This window comes from Dermacentor variabilis, chromosome 9, assembly GCF_050947875.1.
Source record: "Dermacentor variabilis isolate Ectoservices chromosome 9, ASM5094787v1, whole genome shotgun sequence".
NCBI lineage: Eukaryota > Metazoa > Arthropoda > Arachnida > Ixodida > Ixodidae > Dermacentor > Dermacentor variabilis.
Window position 1 is genome coordinate 126,359,282 of NC_134576.1, and position 25,234 is coordinate 126,384,515.

At 48.3% G+C, this 25,234-nt stretch overlaps 1 long non-coding RNA gene across 1 annotated transcript in view; it reads left to right on the forward strand.

The window, feature by feature from the left end:
- The window catches only part of LOC142557434 (uncharacterized), a 193,703-nt gene that overhangs the window by 84,864 nt on the left and 83,605 nt on the right, over window positions 1-25,234 (forward strand). The window contains exon 2 of the long non-coding RNA XR_012822771.1: window positions 22,246-22,287. This is a non-coding gene — a long non-coding RNA (uncharacterized LOC142557434). The remainder of the gene's footprint in view (window positions 1-22,245; window positions 22,288-25,234) is intronic.

The window sequence follows — 25,234 nt, forward strand, 5'->3', positions numbered from 1 at the left end:
AGCCCGATGTTCTACCCGTTAGGGCAAATATTAACGCGATAGCGTTAAGGAGCTCGTGTGGCAGAAAAGCCGGTGTCGTCGGCGTCGGTGTCGGCGTCCGCGGCGTTGGCCTTGAGCGATAAATCACGGCAGGCACTTCATAAATAAAAAGCAACGTTGCTGGGTGGGAATCGAACCAGGGTCTCCGGAGTGTGAGACGGAAACGTTACCACTGAGCCACGAGTTCGATGCTTCAAAGCGGTACAAAAGCGCCTCTAGTGAACGCGGTGTTGCCCTAGAAACGAGCTGTTTCTAAGGCTCAGGCGTGCGTCGCTTGCTCAGGCGCACATTTCGTTGCCGCGCCGAACGCTGCGTTGCTCGACGCTCACCGCGTCCGATGCGGGGCGCGTAGTCGCTGCGCCGTAGCCCATTGTCTTACACCCCCTTGGCGGGTCGGCGGGAACGCTGTCGCGTTCCACTCTTGAAGGCGAAGCTTAAGCGTCCTCCAATTTTTTCATATGCGTATGGGATTCGCTAGGCGGCAACGCCAACTAGCCCATTGAGAGTATTAGCACTTGAGTGACAGTTTTAAAGAAGGATATTACTTAAAGAAGCGAGAGAATTCGGGCACGAGCACCAGTTTCCATTAAGGCCGCCCAACTACATTCAGCGTTTTCCCGGCGTCTTCTGGCGTTTCGTCAACCTGCGTCGACGCTGGCGAAAGTGGCGCGCCCAAGAGGCACGTGATCTCACCGCCGCCACCGGAAGCGGCTCGATGAGCGGGGGCCAATCAGCGCTGCTCCGCGTGCCGCTGCTGTGGTTGGACGCTCCCTCTGGCGGCGCTCATGCAACGACGCCGAGAGACGCGACGCCGGAAAACGCCGGTAAAAGCGCTGAATGTGGGGCGCCCTTTCTTCAGGTCACAGACGCAGGAGTGCAACGCGCAAATCGCGAATAACTATCAGCCTTACCGATCTCCTTTGCGTGCGTCACGTGCGGTAGTAGCAAGCTGCTCATAAATGTCGCAGTTTCACTCGAAAGGACAAAGCGTCGCTTGCCATAGCAAATTATGAGGCACCTATGAGGAGTAAGCGTAGTAGTTTTATCGGCCGTATAAGCTTGTAAAAATTTGCTTTATAACTAACTTAACAAGCATGGTATCGCGCGTGCACAGGCGTACATGAACGCATCTCACTCGATGACCGCTACACTCGCTGTCAAAACGCTGGGGTAAAAAGTAAGTGTGGCAGCAGCAGCGGAGCGAAGTGACCTTCGTGCTGCCTCTCGCTTCAACGGAAACTAAGCGGTGAGAACACAGCGCACACGAAGCTATCAGCCCTCGGCGCTCCTGGACTCTGTACCCCATCGCAGATAGCTTTAAAAGATGGGGCCTGCGCGGCCGCGCTACTCCGCGCCATACGCAGCGGCAGCCGGAGTAGAACGAGACTTTATGTGACACCGCATACCGTCTTTGGTAATGGCGCGCGGCGTAACGGAATAGGTTGTAACGCTTATCGGTACTCCATTGGAGTACAATAAATCAGTCGTCACAGTATCGTCACCAACTTTGTCGTCGACGTCGTCTCCTTGTTGCCGTCGTCACCTTGTCGCCGTCGTCACAAACACGCTCGCGTCTCACGCACACAACTTCTCGTCTCACACAAACACGTTGGCACATCGGGTGACGCTTTACAAAACTCCAAAAGATGCCGGACAGCCAGTTCCCTGCTAAATCGTTCGCACGACATCGATTCCCGCAGTGCGTGGGTTCTTCAAAAGGTTTTTTTCGCCAGTGTGAAACACTACAGCTTTCCATATTTCTCCGAGCGACGCTTTGACACCCGCCATGACACTATAGTCTGGATGATGCAGACATTCCCAGGTGGCGTCGTATACTGTAGAGTTGGCTCCACAGAAGGCAGAGGGGGAGCCATATTTTTGTGGAATGGAAGATGTGAAAAGTAAACCGACAGGATAATCATTTCTTTTTTGTACTTGTCGCCAGGCGACCGCTTGTTCTCGAACACAAGGATATTGTGTCGGCAGTGCTCGATTTCAGCAATTTTCTTCCATTTTACGAAAGTTCAGTGGTTCTGCTGGCGAAACGCGGGACGTCACAGTGACGCACAGGCCACGGGATTCGGGCGCCAAGTTGAAAACGAGAAACTATGACCTTCATTTTCACTGTTAATTCCGCCAAACGCACAAGAGACAGGCGATCTGTTGTAGGAGAAAGATGGAGGGCTTGGACTGAACATATGTGGTCTGGCATGCTACTTTGCACAGGAGAGGTAGGAAATGGCGCAACAAAGCATGCCGAAAGGTTATTACTAATAAAAGGAAGATTGCGTATTCACAATAATTGCGTAACACAGCAGTAGTTCTCACCTAAGCCTTGTGTCTAGTCCGATTTTCTGCAAATAGCCTAGAACGACGCTTGCACAACTGTTCTTTTTGGTTTCCCACGCTGTCACACCGATCGCCCAGAATAGAATAGCAGCACCTGGCAATGTTTGGTTTGTCTGCCCAAGTTTCCCAACGCGGAGGCTCCGGCGTCTGCCGCTCTCGCAAGCAGGCATGCCGCAAGAAGGCGTGGCTGCAGATTTGCAGTAAAACACGTTGTGGGTCTAGTTTGCGCATAGTTGTCAAAATATGAAGCGCCAACAGTGACGGCTCACTAGGAAGGAACAAGGACAGGAGAATGCGCTACTCTCCTGTCCATGTTCCTTCCTAGTGTGCCGTCATTGTTGGCGCTTCATCTTTTGAAAGCTGCAGAGTTCGCACGCACGCGGGAGTGCTCGTAGTTTTGGGTGTCCGCGCATTCGATGAGATGTGCGTCGCGTCGGGCATAACGGCCGACGCAGAGGCGAATTCTATGAAGCCTGCTCACGAATGTGCATGTCAAAATTTTCTCTGTGGGAGGCAAACGTGCCGTAAACAGGCTGCGCTATTTGTAACGCTCGACATGTTTTACCGTGTGTTGCTCGAACATCGCACGCGTGGACGTAGGGCAGCGCGAAAACCCACAAACTGAGTACCATCTTGTGGGTGAAGAGAGCACGAAAAAAAAAGAAAAACAAGAAAAACTTTCGTTTGCTTCAAATGAGAGAAACGCTGCAATCGTACACTTATTTAGTGTTTCTGACATCGGGTGCTGTCTGCTGCACATTTGCTTGCATTTGCATCACGTGTGAATAGCTTTCCAGAAAATTTTTATAGCGATAGCAATTGTATGGACACTCCAGGTGCATTTCTGCCGTCGGCGCCGCCGCCGCCGTCGGCGTCGCCGTGAGGTTCCGTATGAGCGAAAGCGGGCGAGGGTGAGCCGACGAACACGTTTCATTCTCGCGTGCGCGAGCGGGCAACGCGGCCCGGATGCGTGCCCTCTCCTGTCACGCGCGAGGCAGGGTTGTCAGGCGAGGGAGGAGAGGCGTTCTTCTTCGGCGGCTGCTAGGCTGCCTCGATCTCCTCCTCGCCCGCCGCTCCGTACAGAGCGGAGACAATCGCGGCGTCTACTACGGCGTTGGCCGTGCGAATCGCGGACGCCGTAGTAGACTCCTTTGGCGGACGCCGCAAGAACGCATTGCCACGCTCGTGTCTTGAAAGCGATCTGCGACGTAGCCAATGTGCGCGCACGCGCGGGCCTCATCTTCAAACAGATCTGCGATGTTTGGAGAGTGCGCGTAGTGCCGGTAGCTTCGTATGCGCTGTGCTTTCGACGTTTCGTTCGCGTTGAAGCCAGAGACGCATGAAGGCCAATTCGGCTTGCTGCTGCCGCGATTCTTCGCTCCAGAATTTTGACGGCGATTTTCCACGCTCATCGAGCGAGATCGGTTCATGTTTACCTGTGCGCGCGTAACACCGCGCTGGTTATTTTAATTAAAGCACGTTGGCGGGCTAGTTGATTTGAACCCATGATAGGATGTGTGAGCACGACTCAACAAGGGCGTAGAAAGAAGCAGACACACAAAGACAGCGCTGTCTCTGTGTGTCCGTCTCTTTCTACGTCTTCGCTGAGTCACGCTTACACATTCTATCATTGTTGATTTAGTTCGTAAGCGGATGTTTAAAAGTTTATACGGCCGATAAAACTACTGTCCTTACTTCGTACAGCTATCTAATAACTTAAAAATTAAATTATGGGGTTTAACGTGTCAAAACCACTTTCTGATTATGAGGCACGCCGTAGTGGAGGACTCCGGAAATTTCGACCACTTGGGGTTCCTTAACGTGCACCTAAATCTAAGTACACGGGTGTTTTCGCATTTCGCCCCCATCGAAATGCGGCCGCCGTGGCCGGGATTCGATCCCGCGACCTCCAGCTCGGCAGCTAACACCATAGCCACTGAGCAACCACGGCGGGCATTTACTAATTTCCTATCGCAATCGGTTCTTCGCTTTTCAGACGAAACTGCGAATTTTCTTGTCTTTCTTAAAATTGGGTGATACTCGTCGCAGTGGCTCTGTCACTGACAGTGGCACTTTGCACAACGGTGCTTTTTGGACTGCCGACCGCAGCAGCATAATTTTGACTGAGGTGGAATGCAAGAAGATGCTCCCATACTTGGCTCTAGGTGCGGGGTTAACAAAACTAGGCAGTCGAAATGATCAGGAGTTTCTCACAATGGTGTATTTCTCAGCCCAGGTGCTGCTATCAATCAATCAATCAATCAATCAATCAATCAATCAATCAATCAATCAATCGATCGATCGATCGATCGATCAATCAATCAATCAATCAGTTTGCTTGGTGGTGTGCTTGTCAGTTATATTGGTATTTCTTAAGTGTTAAAGTGAATGTCATTTTTCTTTGCAATATGTATAATTGTGCATCGTAGTAACTAGATTACCTCGATGCAGTCGCTTACTATATCTTTAAAATACATTAGTTTAGTGATATATTTATTTACGCTGAAAAAACTGCCAAATTCTGACAGTGGGCACGAGGGTATATTCCAGCTGTCGGTGAAACTGGTGGTGGTCGTCCCATTTTTAATGTCATACTGCAGTGAATCATATTTTATTTACGAACGAACGAACGAACGAACGAACGAACGAACGAACGGAAGGACGGACGGACGGACGGACGGACGGACGGACGGACGGACCGACGGACGAACGAACGAACGAACGAACGAACGAGCGAGCGAACGAGCGAACAAGCGAGCGAGCGAGCGAGCGAGCGAACGAACGAACGAACGAACGAACGAACGAACGAACGAACGAACGAACGAGCGAGCGAACGAGCGAACAAGCGAGCGAGCGAGCGAGCGAACGAACGAACGAACGAACGAACGAACGAACGAACGAGCGAACGAGCGAACGAACGAACGAACGAACGAACGAACGAACGAACGAACGAACGAACGCGCCATTGATTGGTTGATTGATCAATAAAACGAATGGCCGCAAGATTTTTTTTTACACCGTCATGATGAACTGGAGGTAAGAGAAGCTAGGCGTCCGAGCACTGCATCGCCCGGCTTGCGGCAAGCTGTATCTCAGTTCTCCGAACGTAAAGCGCAATCTCCCAAACGCCAACCACCGAAAAGAGCCAATGAAAACTATACCTTTACGATAAATCGACAGCCATCTCAGTGGGGCCGATAAAGGCGCGGCAATAAATAGAAAAGACTGCACAGCGGTGGCTTCGTTGCATCCGACGGCCGCAAACGGCTAACGTCGCCTGCGCGGAAAACCACGCCCAGTCAGCTTAACCACGAGGATCGCCAGAGACGTATAACATGCACCGAACAAACGGCACTTTCTAGTTGCTTAACGTTTTCTCTATTTCTCTTTTTTTTTCTTCGCATTCTTTTTTGTTTACTATTTGGAACCGTCTCGCAAGCAAACAATCGCCGTAGAAACGAGTCACACATTGCCGACACGGCCATTACCTGGGTTGGGTTATACGGTTACATCCACCGGGAGGGAGTCTGGTATCTGGGTCGCGTTGTTCGAGCGGTTGCTCCTGGCAGAAGACCGGCCGCGGTGTACGTTATGGCGGGACGTATATGGGCACCACCGGAATTTTTCAGAGCGTCCGGTTTCCTTCCGAGATCGTTAGTAATCCGATAAGAGGCGTCGGAAACGTCACGCTAGAGAGCCGCTATATTTGGGACGGTTCCAGTTTCGGTCTCCTTCTTGGCCGTTTTCCAACTTTATTTCTTTTTTGTCCCTTGAACTGTGGCTCTTCCGCGCGATCCACAACCAAACTCGTGCCGGTATTTCTCGTTGGTTGTCGAGCGTGGCGGCGCCGTGAATTACCGCGGCGCCCTTTCGAGACGAACCGGCAGAACTGTTGATGCAGTGTTATCTATCGCATGCCACTATTGTTTCGTTTCTATTTTATTGTAAGAATTGCGGACCTTGTTTGGTGCCTTAAAGTACACAACAAGCATTGCTTTGATCAGGGATTCTACACCAAAAGACTTAGTTCCAACTAAGTACCGCACTTGAAAAGAGAGAAAGAGAGAGAGAGAACGGGAAATAAAAGAAAAGGAGGACACACAGGAAACGCTTGGTGCGTGTTTTTCTTTCTTTTTTTTCCCTTTCTTTACATCCACGTTTTCTCAGGTGCGCTGTATGAAATTAAGTCCTAAATTACAACCTACCCGATATGTGCCCGTTAAAAATTTAACGAGTCTGTTATGTAAGATGGAGAGCTGCATGAGTTTTTCCGCAGTCATATTTTTGAAGAGGGAGGATGGAAGGAACGGACATACGAATGCGCTATGGGTGTCAACCGAACGTTCAGCGAAGGCAGCACACTTGTCTTTATACGAAGCTCTGGTCACGTGATCGCGGAGTGTCCACACAAGGTACGATGATCGCCACGACACGCATCAGAAGGAAGATCATGGTATAATGGAGCCAATACAGCCGAAGCACTGACAGGATGGTACGCTGACGCTACACAGTCTATACTACACGAGAAGAAATCTCACACTGAGCTTGACCCCAGACGAACAGCTTCTGTCATCAGAGTTACCACAGCACAATGACGCAGTGGAAGGCAGTCTCTGTTGATTGGTGTCTTCTTAGACGTCTGCGTAAAGCGCTCGACTGAATAATGAAATTCCTGCACTTCTTTGGAAGGCCGGCATTCAATTCTCTCTTCGTCATACATATACTTTTCTTCAGTGAAAGCGCCTCATGAAAACGTGACTATGTATATATTTCTCTTTAACCCTTGAATAGTTTTCTCTTGTGTATTGCCTCGCTGTGATTGTCTCAGCTCTTTCTCTTCGCCTATCTAACGTCCCTGTAGAAGCAAAGCAAAACCGAAGGCGACCTCATGAACTCTGGATAGCGATAGCCGCCCTTCTAGCTTTAGAATTTATTCTCCTGTACCTCTCGTCGTGAAGCTAATTTTCCCAAGAGATGAGGGCGCAAGCAACGTGTTTGTGCCGACAGCATTGTTTCGCCTTCGTCTCGGCGTCGTCTCGTTCCAAACCTCGAGGGAGGTTTCCGCTCCTTTTTTTTTCGTTTCGCCGCAAGTTCCCACACGTTGCTCTCGCGGGCCGTGTGAAGCCGCGCCGTCTCCATGGCAACCCGCTAAGCGCAGTGCGCGCCGAAAGCGGCCGCTGAGATCGGCTGCCCCCCCCCCCTTTTTTTTCTCTCTCTCTCTCCCCGCAGACCAATTGGCTCAACCGCTTCATTAGGCTTAGCGTTGCCCCTCGCGGGCGCCTTGGGTCCTAGGCGCCATTGATCCAAGACCCGCCGATACGTTACGTGTGAGCGCAAGAAGAACAATTCTAAGCGATTTCGGGATTCTTCGGCGTCTTCAAGAGAAACATGTGCACTGCTTTGGTCGTGTGGCTGATGTTGTTCTCTCCACCCCTTCAGAGACGAGTCCCTGGTGGCTTTTCTTAATCGAATGGTTCGGCTTTCTAGTTTTGCGAGGTGATTTGCCGGATGCGATGCCGGCACGCCGGCTTTGAGAACGCAGTCATTACTACTTTATTTCAGACAGAAAGATATATATCGTTTGGTCGTTTTCAGCAATTCCATTGCTTCTTTGTAATCGGGGCATTCTGAATTTTTCCTTCATTAAAATCTCACAACCTTGTCCGGGAATCGAACCCAGGACTTTGTCGCTGAGGCACCGGGGGCGTGTATAGTCTGAACTCTCGCAAGAAACATGCATCAAATACGGTTGCAACTCAGCGGAATGCTCATTGAACGCAACAGAATGTTCAAAGAAACATTGCAGATTTACAACAATGAGTTTTTGTGAAGGTTAATGGCCCCAGCGTGTGCCCTTAGGCCTCGGGAGTGTGCCTGCAAAGAGGCGTTTGATTTTCTTACACTTGTACACTTTTTTTTTCATCTTGGTGGCCACACCGTCGTGTTAATGTGCAACAATGCCTCGCTAATGGGTCAGGTCGTCTTAATGGCCGACTACTTTTTGAACTGATGAGTTGGGAGTGCCGACATCACGTTTCGTCACAGCAGACAGTCACGAAAGCACTGACACGCTTCTTGGAAAGTACTTTGGTATGCATACTGTCGCATAAGGTAGAATAACTTGTCGCGTGGTTAATTACATTACTTTGAAGGTTGTGCGCGTAGCAAACAGCAGTTGCAAAAATAGCGTACAGTATTCAATTTCTTCTTAACTGAAATCTATTGAATTCTGAATTGTAACAACCTCAATGGAAACACCGCAGTACTCATATAACGTTTTTTTTTTCTTAGAGATGTGCTTGCTACCTATTTGCCTTCCGATGGTTTATCTTCCCCCTCTTCTACTGTTCGCAGCGTTGATTAGAAAACAAAATTTTCTCTTTTTGTAGATCTCCCTGCCCTTTCCCATTTCTTCTGTATCTCTCCCTCCATCTTTATGCAGATAAAGCTCACTACAGTGGAACTTCCGGTGAGTCGGTACTCAAGAAATAAACGTGCTGCGCAAGATGCACGTTTAGTATTATAGGCATCATGATTACCGACTGAGAATGCGTTAAACCAGAGACTAACATACTGTGTATGTCAGATCCCTCGCTTTGCGAGCTCTTATTAAACCACACCGGCTTGGTAGCTCTCGAGTTCAGCTTACGCCGCACCACTGTACAGCTGTCGCGATCGCACGAACGTTTTTCCATTACAAAAATCTTACGACGTCCCACTGCAACTCAACAAATATCCTACTGAGAGCAATGCAAACTCAACAGAAACACAACGAAGTCAACAGTTTTTCAGGCCTCCTCTTCTGAGCCTTGAACTACTGTTGAAGGGTTCATCATTACACCGTCATTTAAGTAACACTGGCTAAGGAAGAAGCATGACAGGCTTGGAAATGGCAAAAAAAAAAAAGAGAAGCCCGCCCCACGCGATTTTTTTTTTGTTACTCTAGTGTCAGTGCTCGCTACGAGTGCTACAGGGAGGCTCGCCTTCTGCGAAGCCTGTGCCGATCCAGCGTCGGTGTGACAGCTCGCGAGCACTTTTATCAAGGCTGGCCTCAGCCAAAAGGGTTTATCTTCTCCGCCCCCCCCCCCCTGTGACCACAGCGGGAGCGCGGATATTGATCGGACGCCGCCGCAAGCAGTATTTTCTGCGCCGGGAAAACGAAATCACCGCCAACACCACCGCCGCCGGACTCTCCTCCTCTCTTTACTTCCTCCTCCTCTCCCTCCTTCTTCGGAGCCATCCATTCGAGTCTCAAAGGAGCGCCAACGAGGCATAGTTCCCTAAAGAGGATTTTCGAGGATTTCCAAAGAGTCGCCAGCTCCTCCAGCCTAGGAGTGCAGCAGTGCGCTCGTCCAATCCTGTTCCCCCGATGTTGAGGTCGGAACTAAAGATTTTCTTCGCTGCTTTTTTTTTCTTTGTTTGTTTTCGTCTCTGAATATACCAAGGTGCGCCGAATACATTTCTTCTACGATCCCTTTACTCCGAGGCGACAAAATTTTGTTCTCTTGAGTTGGTTACTTTATTTTTGAATATTTTTTTTTTTTTTGCTTACCGAAGGTGCGCGAGTTTCTTCGCTATAGCAGTGTTCGTTTTTCATGGCAATGTCGTCGGGTTTATTTGAACGTAAGCGAGACCCAGACGTCGGTAAATTTCATTTTAGCTCCTTACCGGTTGACGTTATGAAACTCAAACTAGATTTATGTTGCGGCCTACACTTCGAGGGAAGAAGAGAGAAGACCGGGAGGACAAATGGATTTTTCTTCATGAAGAAATGACGGTTAGAACTTCTTACTCAATGAGGCAGAAGGAGTGGCCTCGAAGAAAAAATATTCGGGTACCTGCAGAATAGCACCTGACTTGCTTATATTGTGATTGATTATTGCTTTTGCCGTTCCAATGATAGCCAATCCCCAAAGCTGACTGCCACGGCTTCGTCAGTGTATCTTCTAGATGAGTTCCAGCGCAATCCCAGGGTCCCTGACTCGAGATTTTCTGCCCTGCTCATACTGAGCGAAATTGGCTCACGGATTGGAACGGTACATGCTAGCACGAGACAAACTGGAACACTCACTGCAAAAGGCAACTGCAGTTTCTAGTTGACGCCGGTGACCCTTAAGAAAAGAAAATTGAGAGCACGTTCATTGCTCGAGAATAATTGCGAGCACTGCACCAATCATTTAATTAAACTAAAATGAAAGCCATAGTAATAACCATGGTAGGCATTGCTACAGGCGGATTGAACTTCGACTGATCTAGGCGGGAAATGTCATCCCCCTGAGAATACTTTGTAGTGTCAGCGATGAACGTCACTAACCTTCAAATTTAGATGTATTCAGCGTTTCTGCACTCATAATCCGCAATCTCATTTAGAGGCACGCCACAGTAGGGGACTCTGGAACAAATTCTGACCGCATGCTGTTTCTTTAACGTGCACCTAAATCTGAGTACACGAGCGTTTCTCGCATTTCGTCCCCATCAAAATGCGGCCGTATCGCGGCCCCACTAGAAGCCTCTACATCGATCTCATCGGCGCAGTGCCATAGCTACGAAGCTACCTCGGCTTATATTGCAAGCCCGCACTGTCAAAGGGTTTATTTCGGCTCTAGCGAAGCGTTCGGAAGAGTCTCGGAAGAGAACAGCACTTTACGATAGGTAGTGAGGCACTGGAAGTGGTAAAGGAATACATCTACTTAGGACAGGTAGTGACTGCGGATCCGGATCATGAGACTGAAATAATCAGAAGAATAAGAATGGGCGGGGGTGCGTTTGGCAGGCATTCTCAGATCATGAACAGCAGGTTGCCATTATCCCTCAAGAGAAAAGTTTATAACAGCTGTGTCTTACCAGTACTCACGTACGGGGCAGAAACCTGGAGGATTACGAAAAGGGTTCTACTTAAATTGAGGACGACGCAATGAGCTATGGAAAGAAGAATGATAGGTCTAACGTTAAGGGATAAGAAAAGAGCAGATTGGGTGAGGGAACAAACGCGAGTTAATGATATCTTAGTTGAAATCAAGAAAAAGAAGTGGCGGGGGGGGGGGGGGGCATGGGCAGAACACGTAATGAGGAGGGAAGATAACCGATGGTCATTAAGAGTTACGGAATGGATTCCAAGGGAAGGGAAGCGTAGCAGAGGGCGGCAGAAAGTTAGGTGGGCGGATGAGATTAAGAAGTTTGCAGGGACAACATGGCCACAATTAGTACATGACTGGGGTTGTTGGAGAAGTATGGGAGAGGCCTTTGCCCTGCAGTGGGCGTAACCAGGATGATGATGATGATGATGATGATGATGATGATGATGAAGAAGCGTTTCCCACTTAGCATGGTCACCTCGGCAGGGACAAACAGATTGTTTGACGTAAATCTGCAAACAAGGCAAGGACTACACTGTAAATCTCGGACTGCACTGTAAATCGATTTACACCATATATATATACACCATATATATATACGACATATATACCTATAACTCCCTCCTTTACACCCTGTTTAGGTGTAAACATGCGTGTTATAAACATATTTACACCATTTCGCACTTTGAAGGATGTAAATAAGTTTGCCCGTTATGCGCTTTCAGAGAAAGTGAGAGTGGTGGTGGAATTGGATGTCTTCAAGCGCCCAAACTTTTTTTTAGAATGAAAACATGAAGCGACTACGCAAATTTTCTTCTGTTACGCAAGCTGAAGTGGTATCACGTCTGTACAAAAACCTGCGCATTGTTTTTTTACAGCAAAGCTGTATATGGCTAGCCCATTCGTGCGTCCGTCTGTCTATCGCCTGCACGACGAAAACTCCTCCGACGCAACCCAATGCGAATGAGCGAAAAAAGGAGAGAAAGAGAGGCGCGTGATTGGCTGCGCCAGTAGTGACGTCGTTGCTCTCCATCGCAGCTGAGTGCGCTCGCAGCAGTTTCTCTCCGGCTTCTAAACGGGTACTTCTGAGGACCAGGCAGCTTTCGATCAGCAACGCCGCGAGTATAACCTGGAACGAGCTCGTCTACGCCGTGCCGATGCTGCAGCCTGCGCAGAAGAACAGGCTTGTGCAGTCGAGCGCAAGCAGCAACTGCGTACAGAGAATCCGGCAGCCTACCAAGCCGTTGTTTAGTGAACTGTCGGGGTTAACCCAGAGATGAACACCGGGGCTGCACGTTTCAGCTTCCTTAACCATCTGTAGGGAGGACTTGGGCGGTGATTTTTTTTAATTCATCGCAAGAGAGGAAGGAAAAAATTGGAGGACGCTTAAGCATCGCCTTCAAGAGTGGAACGCGATAGCGTTATCGCATCCCGTTCGCACCGCCCACTCATTCGCCCGGCATGCTCTTGGCGAGACGAAGGGGAGAAGCGGACGAGTGGCGCGCCACCTGTAGGGGCAGCGCCATACATTGCGAGCCAAGGGTCTTCTGTTTTGCTGCAAGATGGCTCTGCATGTGCGCCAAGCGCAGAAGAAATGTAGCGCAAACGTACTTCGCTCCTCGTTTACCTGCGACTTCTGTAATTTACATGCTCATAATTACTGATATACACCGCAGTATAACTTTCTACGGCCCGTTTCTTAGGCAACACCGCATTCACTAGAGGCGCTTTTGTCCTGCTTTGAACCATCGAGCTCATGGCGGAGTGGTAGCGTCTCCGTCTCAAGCTCCGGAGACCCTGGCTCGATTCCCACCCAGCCCATCTTGCAAGTTGTTTTTATTTATGAATTGCCTTCCGCGATTTTTCGCTCACGGCCAACGCCGCTGATGCCGACGACACCGGCTTTTCTGCGACACGAGCTCCTTCCTGCTGTCTCGTTAATAAGAAGAAGGCAAGTTACAATTGCTTCACTCTAGCCGTCAAAATTTGCGCTGACACCTGAGCGACCGAACGCGGTAAATGAGAGCACTCGCACGCGCGTTCACCGCATTCGGGCAGGCCCGGTCGCACTCGAAAATGTGCAAGAGTGCAATCACCAACTCCAGGGTCAACGACCATTGGGGATCGTTTTCCAGCGACGTCTGCTCGGAAAGCAGACGACTGTCCAGTCACCTGAAGAAATAGACAGCACGCTATTGGAAGACGGTTAGTTAACTGATATCTGGAGACGTTAGCTATATGTATATTTGTTCTTGTGTTCTACTCCATGCAGCTGATGGTGCTGTGACTGAGTGGGCACAATTTACATATCATATCGACACTCCACAGATGGCTACACCTCAGTTGATTTCCCATGGATCAGCGAAACGCAATTTCGTAACGGCGATGCTATAGCTAAAGACCAGCGATGCATGGCCTTAACAAAACCGCGTTCAAAAATAGTGGGCCTATACGCGCAAGGCATTTCGTGTTGCAAGCAACCGTTTCCTTTTTTTTTCGTACGGTACACTGCCTGTTGGAGGATGAACGTGCCTCGCGTGCCAGCATTCGACGCGAGGACGACTTTTGACGAGTCTATACACCGGAGGAAAGCACTGAAGAGTGTGCAATCGCTGATGAGCACGTCATGGTGTTTCCAAATCGACGGTGCGCACCTCTCTCGAAAAGAGCGTCGTTGGAGTGAGGGATATATTTCTACCATATATGTATTGAAACCTTGGACGTTGCTTCATCTCATCGAGCAATGGACCGCTCAAGCGTGAGGTCGCTCAGCAAGAGATGAAAAAAAGAACGGGAAAGAAAATAGAAATGCCCAGGCAGGAACAAACATGACGGCGGTACAGATTCGCTTTGTACTGTGCCTCGCGGCTCAGGCTCCCTTTTTCGTCGAGGATTTTCTGTCTGCGTCGAGAATGTCGCCTCTCGTCGGGGCAATCGCGAGCCCGCCTCGAGGGATGTATAGGTTTCTGTCGAGATCAACAATGCGGAATGTTGAAACACTAGGCACGACATCACGGTCTGGTAGAGTAATTGTGACGACGACATGGGAATGAAGAGGAACCCAGCCGGCGTTCGCCTCACAATCGGTTTCTAGGGCTACTTTATTTGTGTGTGTGTGTGCTTCTGTGTCTGAGTGCATGTGTGTACGTGCGAGTGCGTTGGTGGGTTTGTTAGAACGCGCGCGCGCATTCGTGTGCGCGTTGTGTGCGTTTTCGAACGTGTGAGTGTAATGCGCGTCCCCGTTCATGTGTGCACTTTGGGGGTTTGTGAGTATGTGCATGTGCGTGTGTGTGCGCACACATCCGTGCATGCAACCAAAGCGGCACGAAGAACACAAAGGGACGCGACGCTTCGTCATCAGAGAAACGGAGTGTGGCAGAATTTTTCGGTATTTAGGAAGTTTTCATTGTGCTATGTTTTCTTAACACCTGTTTTGATTGCTCAGAGAGCCCTTTAGCGACAACGGAAAGGGGGGTCGCACCTTTTACTGCAGACCTTCAAGAAACGTACAAGATTTGCACCGCCGGCTTTACGGAGTGGGAGTGGGCTGCTCCAAATGAGACAGTGTGCAACTATATAATTGGTACAGTGGCGACAGCCTCAGGTTGAAATTCGATTTCTGTTTCTGGACACGGACTCGGCATGAAAGAAAAAACAAGAGGAAGAAGGAGAGTCAGCTTTGATGAGAGAAGGAACGAAACACTAGGGTCAAGCAACGAAAAAAAAGTAAATAACTAAGAAAGAAAATTGAAGGGAGGAGAAGGGTGAGGGGGGGCTTCTGGATAGCGTCTTCCTTCAACCAGCGTCAGCTTACCGAGACGTGAGCGCTTCACGCCGGTCTGAGTCCACCTGTCATGGTGAGGCTTACGGGGATTACCAGGCCTTTTACTCGAGGAGCACTTCAAGCAGCGGAGACCTCCCCCCCCCTCCCCCCCTGGGCTTCGTGGATCCTCTTTCTTTTTTTTTCTTTTTAATTTTCTCTTGCTGTTCTATAAGTTGGTGCACGCATCAAGAGCCGGAGCGTGGTGTGCTTGAAATCAGTGTAAGCGTGGCAAGAGCAATGACAAAAAGAAAAAGAAGCAGACGATGAGACGTGAAAACAAAGAAGGTTGTTCCAGGGTTTGAATCCCGGATGAGGACCAATTTTGCTTCAACCGCGAAGCTTTCTTGCTGAGAAAAGCGTACGGGTTTCCTTTGTAGCTTCGTGCCACAAGATGGGTGGTTGTGAATTTTTTTCCCCTTTCATGTACACGACCTTAAACACGCATGCTTTTGACGTTTTATACCACAAGGGCGAGCTTTCGAATATAAACGTAACATTTGTATCGTTCTGTGCACACCTGTCAATTAGGGGAAAAAAAAAAAGAGTAGCTGCACCGTCTCCAGATGCCGACTACTCGTCGAGCGCGGATAGTAAAAAAGGACAGGCAACAAACAACAAAAGAACCACGCTGATCGTACATCGCCTACGGCGAACACACACACAAAGATCGCGGCCACAATGAACCGCCTGCCTGCCCTCCAGCGGCAGCCGAACTGGCGCGGCGGTCACCGCCAGAAAGCCGCAGCTCCCGCCCGATTGTTGTTCACCGCTTCAGGCGCCCCTGGCGCTCTCGTCTGTTGTTTACGCACGCCTTAAACGGCGTTGTCGGGCCGGGCAGGGAACGAGGGCCCCGAGTAAGCAGCGTGTGTGCTTGTTTCGGGAGTGCGTACAGCGTGGTAGCCGCTCTCTATACATCTAGCCCCGGGGCTTGCACTGCGGCTTGGCCAGGTGATTGGCCGACTGTGGGCTGCAGCCGAGGTTTTCGCGCTATTCATTATTGCTCTTGTTGTCTTTTTTTTCTAGTTTGAACTTCAGGATCCCTAGAACAGTTCAGCGTTGTAAAGAAGATGGACTGCCCTAGGGTTAAAGGTGTTTGATTGTAAGAATTATTTGGGATCGACAGGTACACCGTGGCGCCTTGAGGGAAAAAAAATGTGCTCCTTTTGGAGCTTAACTCATCCCCGAAAGAGTAATCGTAATTTACTTTGCGTGCAATCACTTCTCTAACGCGGCGCCACCCGCCGTGGTTGCTCAGTGGCTATGGTGTTGGGCTGCTGAGCACGAGGTCGCGGGCTCGAATACTGGCCACGGTACGTGGCTGCACTTCGATGGGGCGTAATGCGAAAACACCCGTGTACTTAGGTTTAGGTGCACGTGAAAAAATCCCTGGTGGTCAGAATTTCCGGAATCCTCCACTACGGCGTGCCTCATAATCAGAAAGTGGTTTTGGTACGTAAAACCCCACAATTTAATCTTTTTAACTCAGCGCTCCGGGTACTCCCACGTCACACATGTCATGTGCGTGTCAGCCTAACGAAACTTTCGTGCGAAGAAAGCAGCAAGTGCGAGGGGCGAAATAATGCGGACGAAAAATTGTTGACGATTATTGCTGGAGGGCAAGGTTACCCCGAAAGAGTGTGCATTTCTTTTTAATGAGTGACTGATACCTGGTCCTTAACACGCACCCTTGAAGGATTGCAGAGAGAATGATGTATTTAAATGATGATTCGGGGCTCACTTGGGCAAATGGGCAAGGAAAAGCGAGATCGGGCTAGGTGTAACTCTCTATCGAGCCTTAGTATGCGAAGCTTCATAGTTAAGTGTCAGACGTTAGCCCGTGGCTGGGCCAAGTCCCTGCCCTAACCCGGTACTTCATCGTAATGTCTACAGGCATTCACGTTTCCGCACGAGGTGGTCCGCACCTCCATTGGACATGCGCAGCGTTTCATTTGCGGAAGTTGTTGCTGTCGGATGTTGTCATTGCGCTCAACGCTCTTAAAAACCTAGTAAGTTGATTGCGCTGCCGTCGTCACTGCCACAGGGCGATAGTGCCGCCTCTCTTGGCGTATCTTGCGCATGGCGTTGCTTAATGAGGATTGCGCTGCTCGGCGTAGCCCTTTGAGAAGAGGGTCGTCTGGATCGGGGATCGTGGCCAGGAGGTTTCCTCTGCGGCGTCTCTGGAGGCAGCGGATTACGCTTGGCCCTACACCTGCACTCTCGTAGACATTGTCAAACGGCGTGGCGTCATGGCTGGCTGAAACAGAAAATTGAGGTGACGTCTTCCCACGTTTCTTCCGCCTTCCCAGCGCCTCCTTTAATCATAAGGGTAGCCCTATACTACTGTTGCAGAAGGGTCGTTTATTAAGGAAGCCTAAGCTCACGTGCGTCATTGTTTTGTCTCTTCGTATCGTCAGCTATACACCCCGCAATGCTGCACTAGCTTGATTAACGCGTTACCATATTCGCGGAATTAAACGCGGCGGTCGATTTAGGCACCACTGGCCTCCTTGAAGCCCTTGGGTTCAGCGAGAGCAGTACGTAGAAAAGTAAACATGTCCGCAATAGGGATTAGTAAGAGGCGGTTGGAGGATTGGTGGAAGAAAAGTAGGGAAACGACAAAAAAAACGGAGACGTACAAAAGCACAGTTCGCAATAGGTGATCAGAAAATTTGGGTGTGGGAGTTCATAGTGTTCTTTTTTTTCTTCTTGATTTTTTAACGTAGGTAGGAGATTAGGCAGTATAACAGCAAGAGATTGGTGGCTCAACCCACCACCCCGTTCCAAAGGGGACGCTCATAACATCCATCCATCCATTCATCCACTATACACGCTCCGACGGCCGTGTTTCATTCAATAAGTACTGTACATTATTTTAATGCAATGAGTAGTGTGCATTCAGTGAGTACCATCGTGCCTTATTTTATTTATATTCAATAAAGTTTTCACTCACTCACTCACTCACTCACTCACTCACTCACTCACTCACTCACTCACTCACTCACTCACTCACTCACTCACTCACTCATCGACGACTCGCCTGACCACTATAGCATCTGCTCGTACCTTCCTTCCGTCGTGTCATTTCTCCATAAGTGCGCATTTTTAACCTGATTTCTAATTGCGCATTTGTAAAACAGCCACTGCTTCGATTCTATTGGCTCCCCCCCCCCCCCTTACGCCTGTATTCAACCTACAGTTTCCCACTTAAGCCACTAGGAGGAACTGCGGCGCTGCGGTCGTTCAGCAAGTATGGGGATGATGGTTAGTACGTTCGTTTGTCGCATCTTCGAACTTGCGGCTTCAGACATCCTTGTGGCTTTATTGTGGCTCGCTACGCCGAATCTGCCGTTATTGGCCTATATTGTGAAGCAGTCGTGCCACTTATAACGCAGAAAATTTTCGTTAAGGTTACGCGTACGGGTAGATGTCAAGGCGAGCGCACCACAAAGGTGCGAATTGTTGGATTTATAACGCGATGTGTTCATGAATGTGATCGAATTTGCATAGTCAACAAAGCCGTGTGAATTTTTATGAGCAATGTTTAGTTGAATCCGTGCACATACCGTCACTTCAGTTTTCGCAGAAACGGCCGCTCTCGAAGCTCTCGTGAACACCAGCGCCAGAGATTCTTCTGCAATTCTTTTTTTTTTTTTTTGCAATGAATTTCGTGATTTGCAGTGAAATGTTGTGTTCTCAAAGCCTTCCTTTTCTTTCCCCTCATTCTTTCGTCTCCTTCCTCATCGTCGTTCTTAAACACCGCTTTCTCATATATTGTGTCTCGTCGCCGATGTGCTCTGCGTCATTTTGTGTGCCTGTTTCGTTCTACACGTCTTGGGACGTTGCAAAGATGGAGAAAATGAATGACTTGTTGTTTTTTTTTGCCCCTGCACCGCGTTCACAACACATGATGTTGTCACTGTGTTACGTTTACCTGTATATAAAGCTCGCATGTCCCCCCCGTATACATATCGTAAAATTGTTTATCGTTTTCCAACTTTTTTTTCGTGTTGTTGTTACTTTACATTTTACGCTGCCGCGGCCAAGCTGAGCTTAGGCTGTTGAGGAACTGACTTCGTTTTGTCACCGCACCACAGCCGCTTGTTATTGAACGCAGTGCGCGCTACAGGGCAAGAATTTATGCAAAATAAACGTGAAGGGACATACGTGTAAGTGGAACGTTGAAAAAGCACCCCATTTACAATCTATATTAGCGAGAAATGAATAACAAAGTAAACTCCAACATCGAGCTTAATTAGACGCATCCATTTGCGTTGCATTGTTGCCCGTTGTCCGCCTCTGATCGACCCCTACTCGACGCCGACTGAACGAAAGCTTCGTCACGGGAGGATCAGTGGCGCACAATGGGCGAGCCGTTGTCTTCCCTCGTTGCCTTCCTTCATTGTCTTCCAGTAATACGCTCTTTTTCCCTTTGTAGTTACATGTGGCTGCTGTGTGTTTAGATTTGCTATTCGATACTAACAGGTCTACTCCACAGTCCCTTGACTTTGGACCTCCCTCTCTGTATGTATGTATGTATGTATGTACGTATGTACGTATGTATGTATGTATGTATGTATGTATGTATGTATGTATGTATGTATGTATGTATGTATGTATGTATGTATGTATGTATGTATGTATGTATGTATGTATGTATGTATGTATGTATGTATGTATGTATGTATGTATGTATGTATGTATGTATGTATGTATGTATGTATGTATGTATGTATGTATGTATGTATGTATGTATGTATGTATGTGCGTGCAATCCACTTGTGTAACACTACAATGCGCAATAAACTGAAACTGAAACACGCGGCCGGTTCTCTTTGCTGACTGGCTGTCATGAGCCGCAGGATTTGGCTGCATCGCACTGAGTTGTCGATATGCAGAATCTTCGATTAGGGAGAAGCGATTCGATTGATCGGATAATTCGTGATTCTGGTTTACAGCGCATCCCCCCCCCTCCGTAAGTGCTACACGCTTTGTTTAGGAGACGGAAAGCGTCAGAACGCTTGGTTTGCGCGTCGTCTCGCATGGACCGTTACAGCCTCTTCATTACGCGGTCTTCGGAGCAGAATCATTTCGATGCTGCGCTCGGCAGTTGCTTGAACGATGCTTCAGGAACCCGGCCGCCAGTCAAGGGTCGTAATAACTCCTTTATACAAGGTGTACCCGTTTTTAGCGACTTGTGTTGCCTGTTCCATTCAGCAGCGACAAGTAAGAAACAAGCTACGGAAATTTTGCAGCGATTAAATCGAATCATCTGCTTGTATAAGTTTACTTAAAAAGAGAGGGAAAAAGGAAATCATGAATGCAATATATGTCACGATAATATACAAAAAAAAACCGTCAATACAGAAATATTAAAAAGGTAACAGCTAAAGCATTTGAATGGAAAGCAACTGAAATTTACACCAATAATGAACAAAGTTTGAGCAAGCGCCTTGATGTTTCGACCTTGGACGACATAGAAGAATAAAGAGTAAACCTGGTGAAAGATCAAAATATTTCAGCAGTAAGCGGAAGGTTACCGAATCGAGAAGTGCGAGATCGATTTAAGGGGCAATATCACATCGCAAGTTGTCCTAATCGATAGTGGTCCCAGGAATGAAGGACTGTTTATAATATGATGTATTGTATAGGATGCACTTTCGTTTGAAAAGATTATCGCGTCGTGGAAAAAATGATAATTAGCTTTTTCCTTTAACAACAATAATATCGAAGATAAAAGAACTGTTCGCAGCTGTTCCTTTGCACTCTCGAAAGAGCTCACCGCAGTCCTCAACAGCCACGATATTTGAGAGAGAGAGAGAGAGGCTTTTAATGAAAGGCAGAGATTTTAGCAGGCGTATAGACATCGCTTACATGCTGCTTTGGGTAGGGAAGTGAATTGGGGAGAGAAAGAGGAGGGAGGCGCAAGAAAAATAAAGGAATAAGTTTTTTAAAAAATTGGGCACTGAGTTTTCTGGCACATGGGCAACGGTGCGCAATGGCAAAGTCCTTGAGTATATGCGCCATCCTACAATGAGGTGACAGAATTCGCTGCGGGAAAGGTGCATGAATGCGACAGAGTATAACTAAAGTTTGTCGAGTCGACCAACGTTTTCTAAGTTCGTGAATAAAAGGTTCCGCGATATTTGAGCATTCAAGCGGACTCGCGCGCCTCCGCGTTTGTCTTCGTTTTGTGAACGGATACCGTTCGCTGACTCGTGAAAACCTGTCAGGTCCGGGTGACGCTTATCATCAGTGGCGCAGTCACGTTTAGATGAATGAAGAGTTGCGAGGTGTTAAGAAACTTGCGAGGCAAACAGGGATGCTTTAGGAGCTAATTTATGGTGTCTTCCGGTTGAGTTTGTAAAATTGAGAGCATTGGTTCAGGGTGTACACGTATTCCAGAATGCGCAGGCGAAATCAGTGGCACTGGCGATAACGTGTAAAGACTCGCTGCTCATCCAAAGCACGTGGTGTTGCTACTGCAACAAGCAATTTATTATCTATTTATCTGGTGACGTGGAAGTGTTATAGCGGCGACGTAACCGAGGCGAAAAACTCGTTTATATTTTATTTAACACTGTAACTACACTAGCGAGAAGTAAAAAATTTCGAAGCCTTTTGGTCATTCTATAGTTGATAAAGGCGTCTCAAGGTGTCGACATCAGCCCCGCGGCTCTAACCTAACCTACCTCGTCACCAACGTCTCACTTGCGAGTTGTACATCTACGGTAGTGTGTCTACACTATAGTGTAAAATGCTCCAACTAATTGTTAAAGAAATTTGCTCAGATACGTGTTTAATTACGAGTGCTTGTGCCTGTGCATGTTTCATCATGTCCTAGTGGACCCTGTTTGCCGAAACGCCCTAATTAAGGGCGCCTACGCGCCAAACCTTTCACGTGAATGCCTCCTTTGTGCGTTTTCTTCGTTGCTTTGCCCCAGGAAATCATATAATGTAGCGCTCAAATCGGGTGCTTTCTTTGTACTCATATTTTTTTTTCTTTTTGGCGGGGCGTCAGAGATAGGATTGCGAAGTTTGTTTTCCGAAGCGGTGGTTACGCGCGAAAACTGGTTACCTTATTAGCTGTGAGTGCGCTCCGTCGTTGTCGGACTCTACTGCTGAACACTGCGGCTAGTTCTCCTGCTTTATTCCTTTCTTTTCTTTCTTTTTTCTTTGCAGAAAGCGGCTGAAGCAATAACACTGTTGCCTGTCTTCGTCACGGTGAGTCAGCTTTCTCTTTATTCTTTTGTCCTTTCTCCCTTTTATTACTCTCGAGACAAGCTGTCGCTGCGGTTATAAATGGATCGAGACGATTATATCAATCGCGTTCATCATGCTACACACAATCACATCTTGCTGCCTCGTTCGGCCAGAGCTAGCGTAACTATGTTATTCAGCCCTGACTCATTCTCCTGGGGGCATTGGCGAAGAAGAATAAGTCAAATCAGATCAAATCCATTTTCATATAGTATGTAATACGTTGACTTCAATAGATGAGACGATATTCAACATACAAGACGATTTTCCCTTTCGAAAGTTTCACTATTAACTGAGAGTTCCGCTGTTGGCCTACTCTTCCTCAGTTCACGTAATTGCGTATGTGTCTCACTCGATCATTTGGCTTTTACTTTTGTACGGCTCTGTATGAAGGAATAATTTGGGGCGGGGGCCGCAGTATACCTCTTTTCTAACCAGTCGGAATCGAAACGTCCCTCCACTCAACGCTACACCTATGCCCAAGAAAGCAGAGAGCAGCGCCACCCTTCCACGCAAGCGTTCACTACGCTTTATTATCAAGCACGGCAATCTGTGCGAAATGTAGCGTTTTCATAAGTTGAGGAGGCAGCGTTATGCTCCAATCGGTGGAGTGGAGGATCAGTCGAGGAGGAGGAGGAGAAGGAGGAGGAGGAGGAAGTAAGGAAAGGACGCAGGGATGTTAACCACAAATGCGTCTGGTTTGCAACCTTGCTCTGGGGGATGGGAAAGAGGGAATAGAAAGGTAAGATATAGAGATAAGGGAGAGGGGAAGGAAATAAGCAGAGAAGGCAGGGATATTAACCAGAAATGCGTTTGGTTTGCTACCCTACTCCGGGGATGAGAAAGAGGGAATAGAAAGATAAGATAGAGATATGAAAGAGAGAGGGAGGAAATAAGGAGAGAAGGCAGGGATGTTCACCAGAAATGCCTCTGGTTGGCTACCCTACTCTGGGGGATGGGAAAGGGGAATATAAACATAAGATAGAGAGATGAATGAGAGGGAGAGGAAATAAGGAGAGAAGGCAGGGATGTTAACCAGAAATGCATCTTGTTTGCTGTACCCTACTCTGGGGGATGGGAAAGAGGGAATAGAAAGATAAGATAGAGAGATAGCCGCGGTGAGTTCTCGCACGCGCGCGGAGTGTCTGAGCGAGTCAAAAGGGTTCACTTGGCCGGTCGTCTTCAAGAAAGACGATTGCTTAGAAAATGCGGTGGTAAATGTATAGCGTATATTCGCGGGGAGCAGCTATGCCACTTGCGAATAGCGTGAATTGTGAGCCGCGGGGCTGGGATGTAGCAGCGCGATGTGGGGGTGAATGACGCGCAGCCCGTAGCGCCCCGGTTCGAATCTGCCCCACGTCATTAGTCTCTCCTTGTGTTAATACATTGCTGAAAGCATTGTGATGGGATTGAGACCCTGCAGCCTTTGACATGTGTCACTCGGACAGAGGAATATTGCCGGCAGATTCTGCCAGCAAGAAACAAACAAAAAAAGAAAACCTCTGTCTTCCTCGAGTTTCGCTCTTGGTGTAAAAGGAGCCTCAAGTAGGTTGTGTGGTTAATTGACAGAGCAATTCATTGACTTATTCGAAAAGTAGTACTGCCCGCCACCACAGCTCATGGCGTTGCACTGCCGAGATCATGAAGTCGTGGGTCCGATGGGAGTGAAATGAAAACAAAAAAGAAAAAAAAAAGAACGCGTCTACTTAAACCTAGGAGCCCGGTAAGGAAATAATCAGAAATAATCCCGAGTCCCGGAATAGTTCGTTCCTATAATCGGATCGAAGTCTCAGCACGTGAAACCTCGGAATCCAATATAACATTAGCGCTGTTGCTATTTGCTCAGCAAAGCGCAGATACAATAATGGGCCCTCCGGATTTATGTAATGGCAAACTTGTTCTTTAATTCGCACGTGAAGCTGGAAGCCTGAGCCACTATCCATTCCGTTCCTCTCAACCGAAATACGGCTTGCCCTGTCTGGAGTTCAACTCCATACTGTAATCTGAGCAGCGTATATTTTCCTAGTTCATACGAGCAGCTCCACGAGGATTTCGAATTAAATGGCGGAGGGATCCGGCGGAGTTACCTCACGTAATATGACAGGAACGGTTTTCCTCGCTTTCGTTCCCCGTGGTTTCTCTCGTTGTCGGCTAAAACCTTGAAATTATCGTCAGCATACTCAGTGGCAAAAGATTCCATCTATTACACTTAATGAAGCATGAAGTGAACAATCTAGTTAGCGAGGAATGGTTATGGGCGGAGTGTACGTGCAACGCGAATGCCCAGCTCCCGCGTGTCCCTAACAAAAATTGCGCATGAAATTTACACGCATGCAGACAAAGAGAGAGAGAGAGAGAGAGAGAAACGAAGAGGGAAGGGCAATGAGGTTAACCAAGGAAGTGCTCGGTTGGCTACCCTACAATTGGGCAGGGGGACGAGGGAAGAACAGAGGAGTAGAGAAAAGAAAAATAATAGTCAGTCACCCACAGTCAGTTGCAGAGACAGGAGGAAGGAAGTAAAAAATGCAGAAGGAAAGGCAGGAAGGTTAACGAGTTTAGCTGAACTGGTTTGCTACCCCACACACGGGAGCTTGATGGGGAACGAAAGATGGGGAGAAGAGATAGAGAGCACATAACACGGCACACACATCGTTAGTTACAGTCTGTCACTCTTACGCGGTACGTGACATCACTGTCACAGCCGCTTGTCCAAGCCCGTCTCCTTCATAAACCGAAGTAGTCCCTTCGTCGCCTTCTGCTGCGATGTCTTCTGTCGGCGTTATGTGAAAATAGTTGCAGCTGACAATGGTCTATTGTCAAGGTGCGCTAGACAGAGAATCTATAGAAGTCAATAGACACGCACTTGAAATGCAATTGAAACCTTGTGGGGTGGGGCGTGCTTGAAGACTCA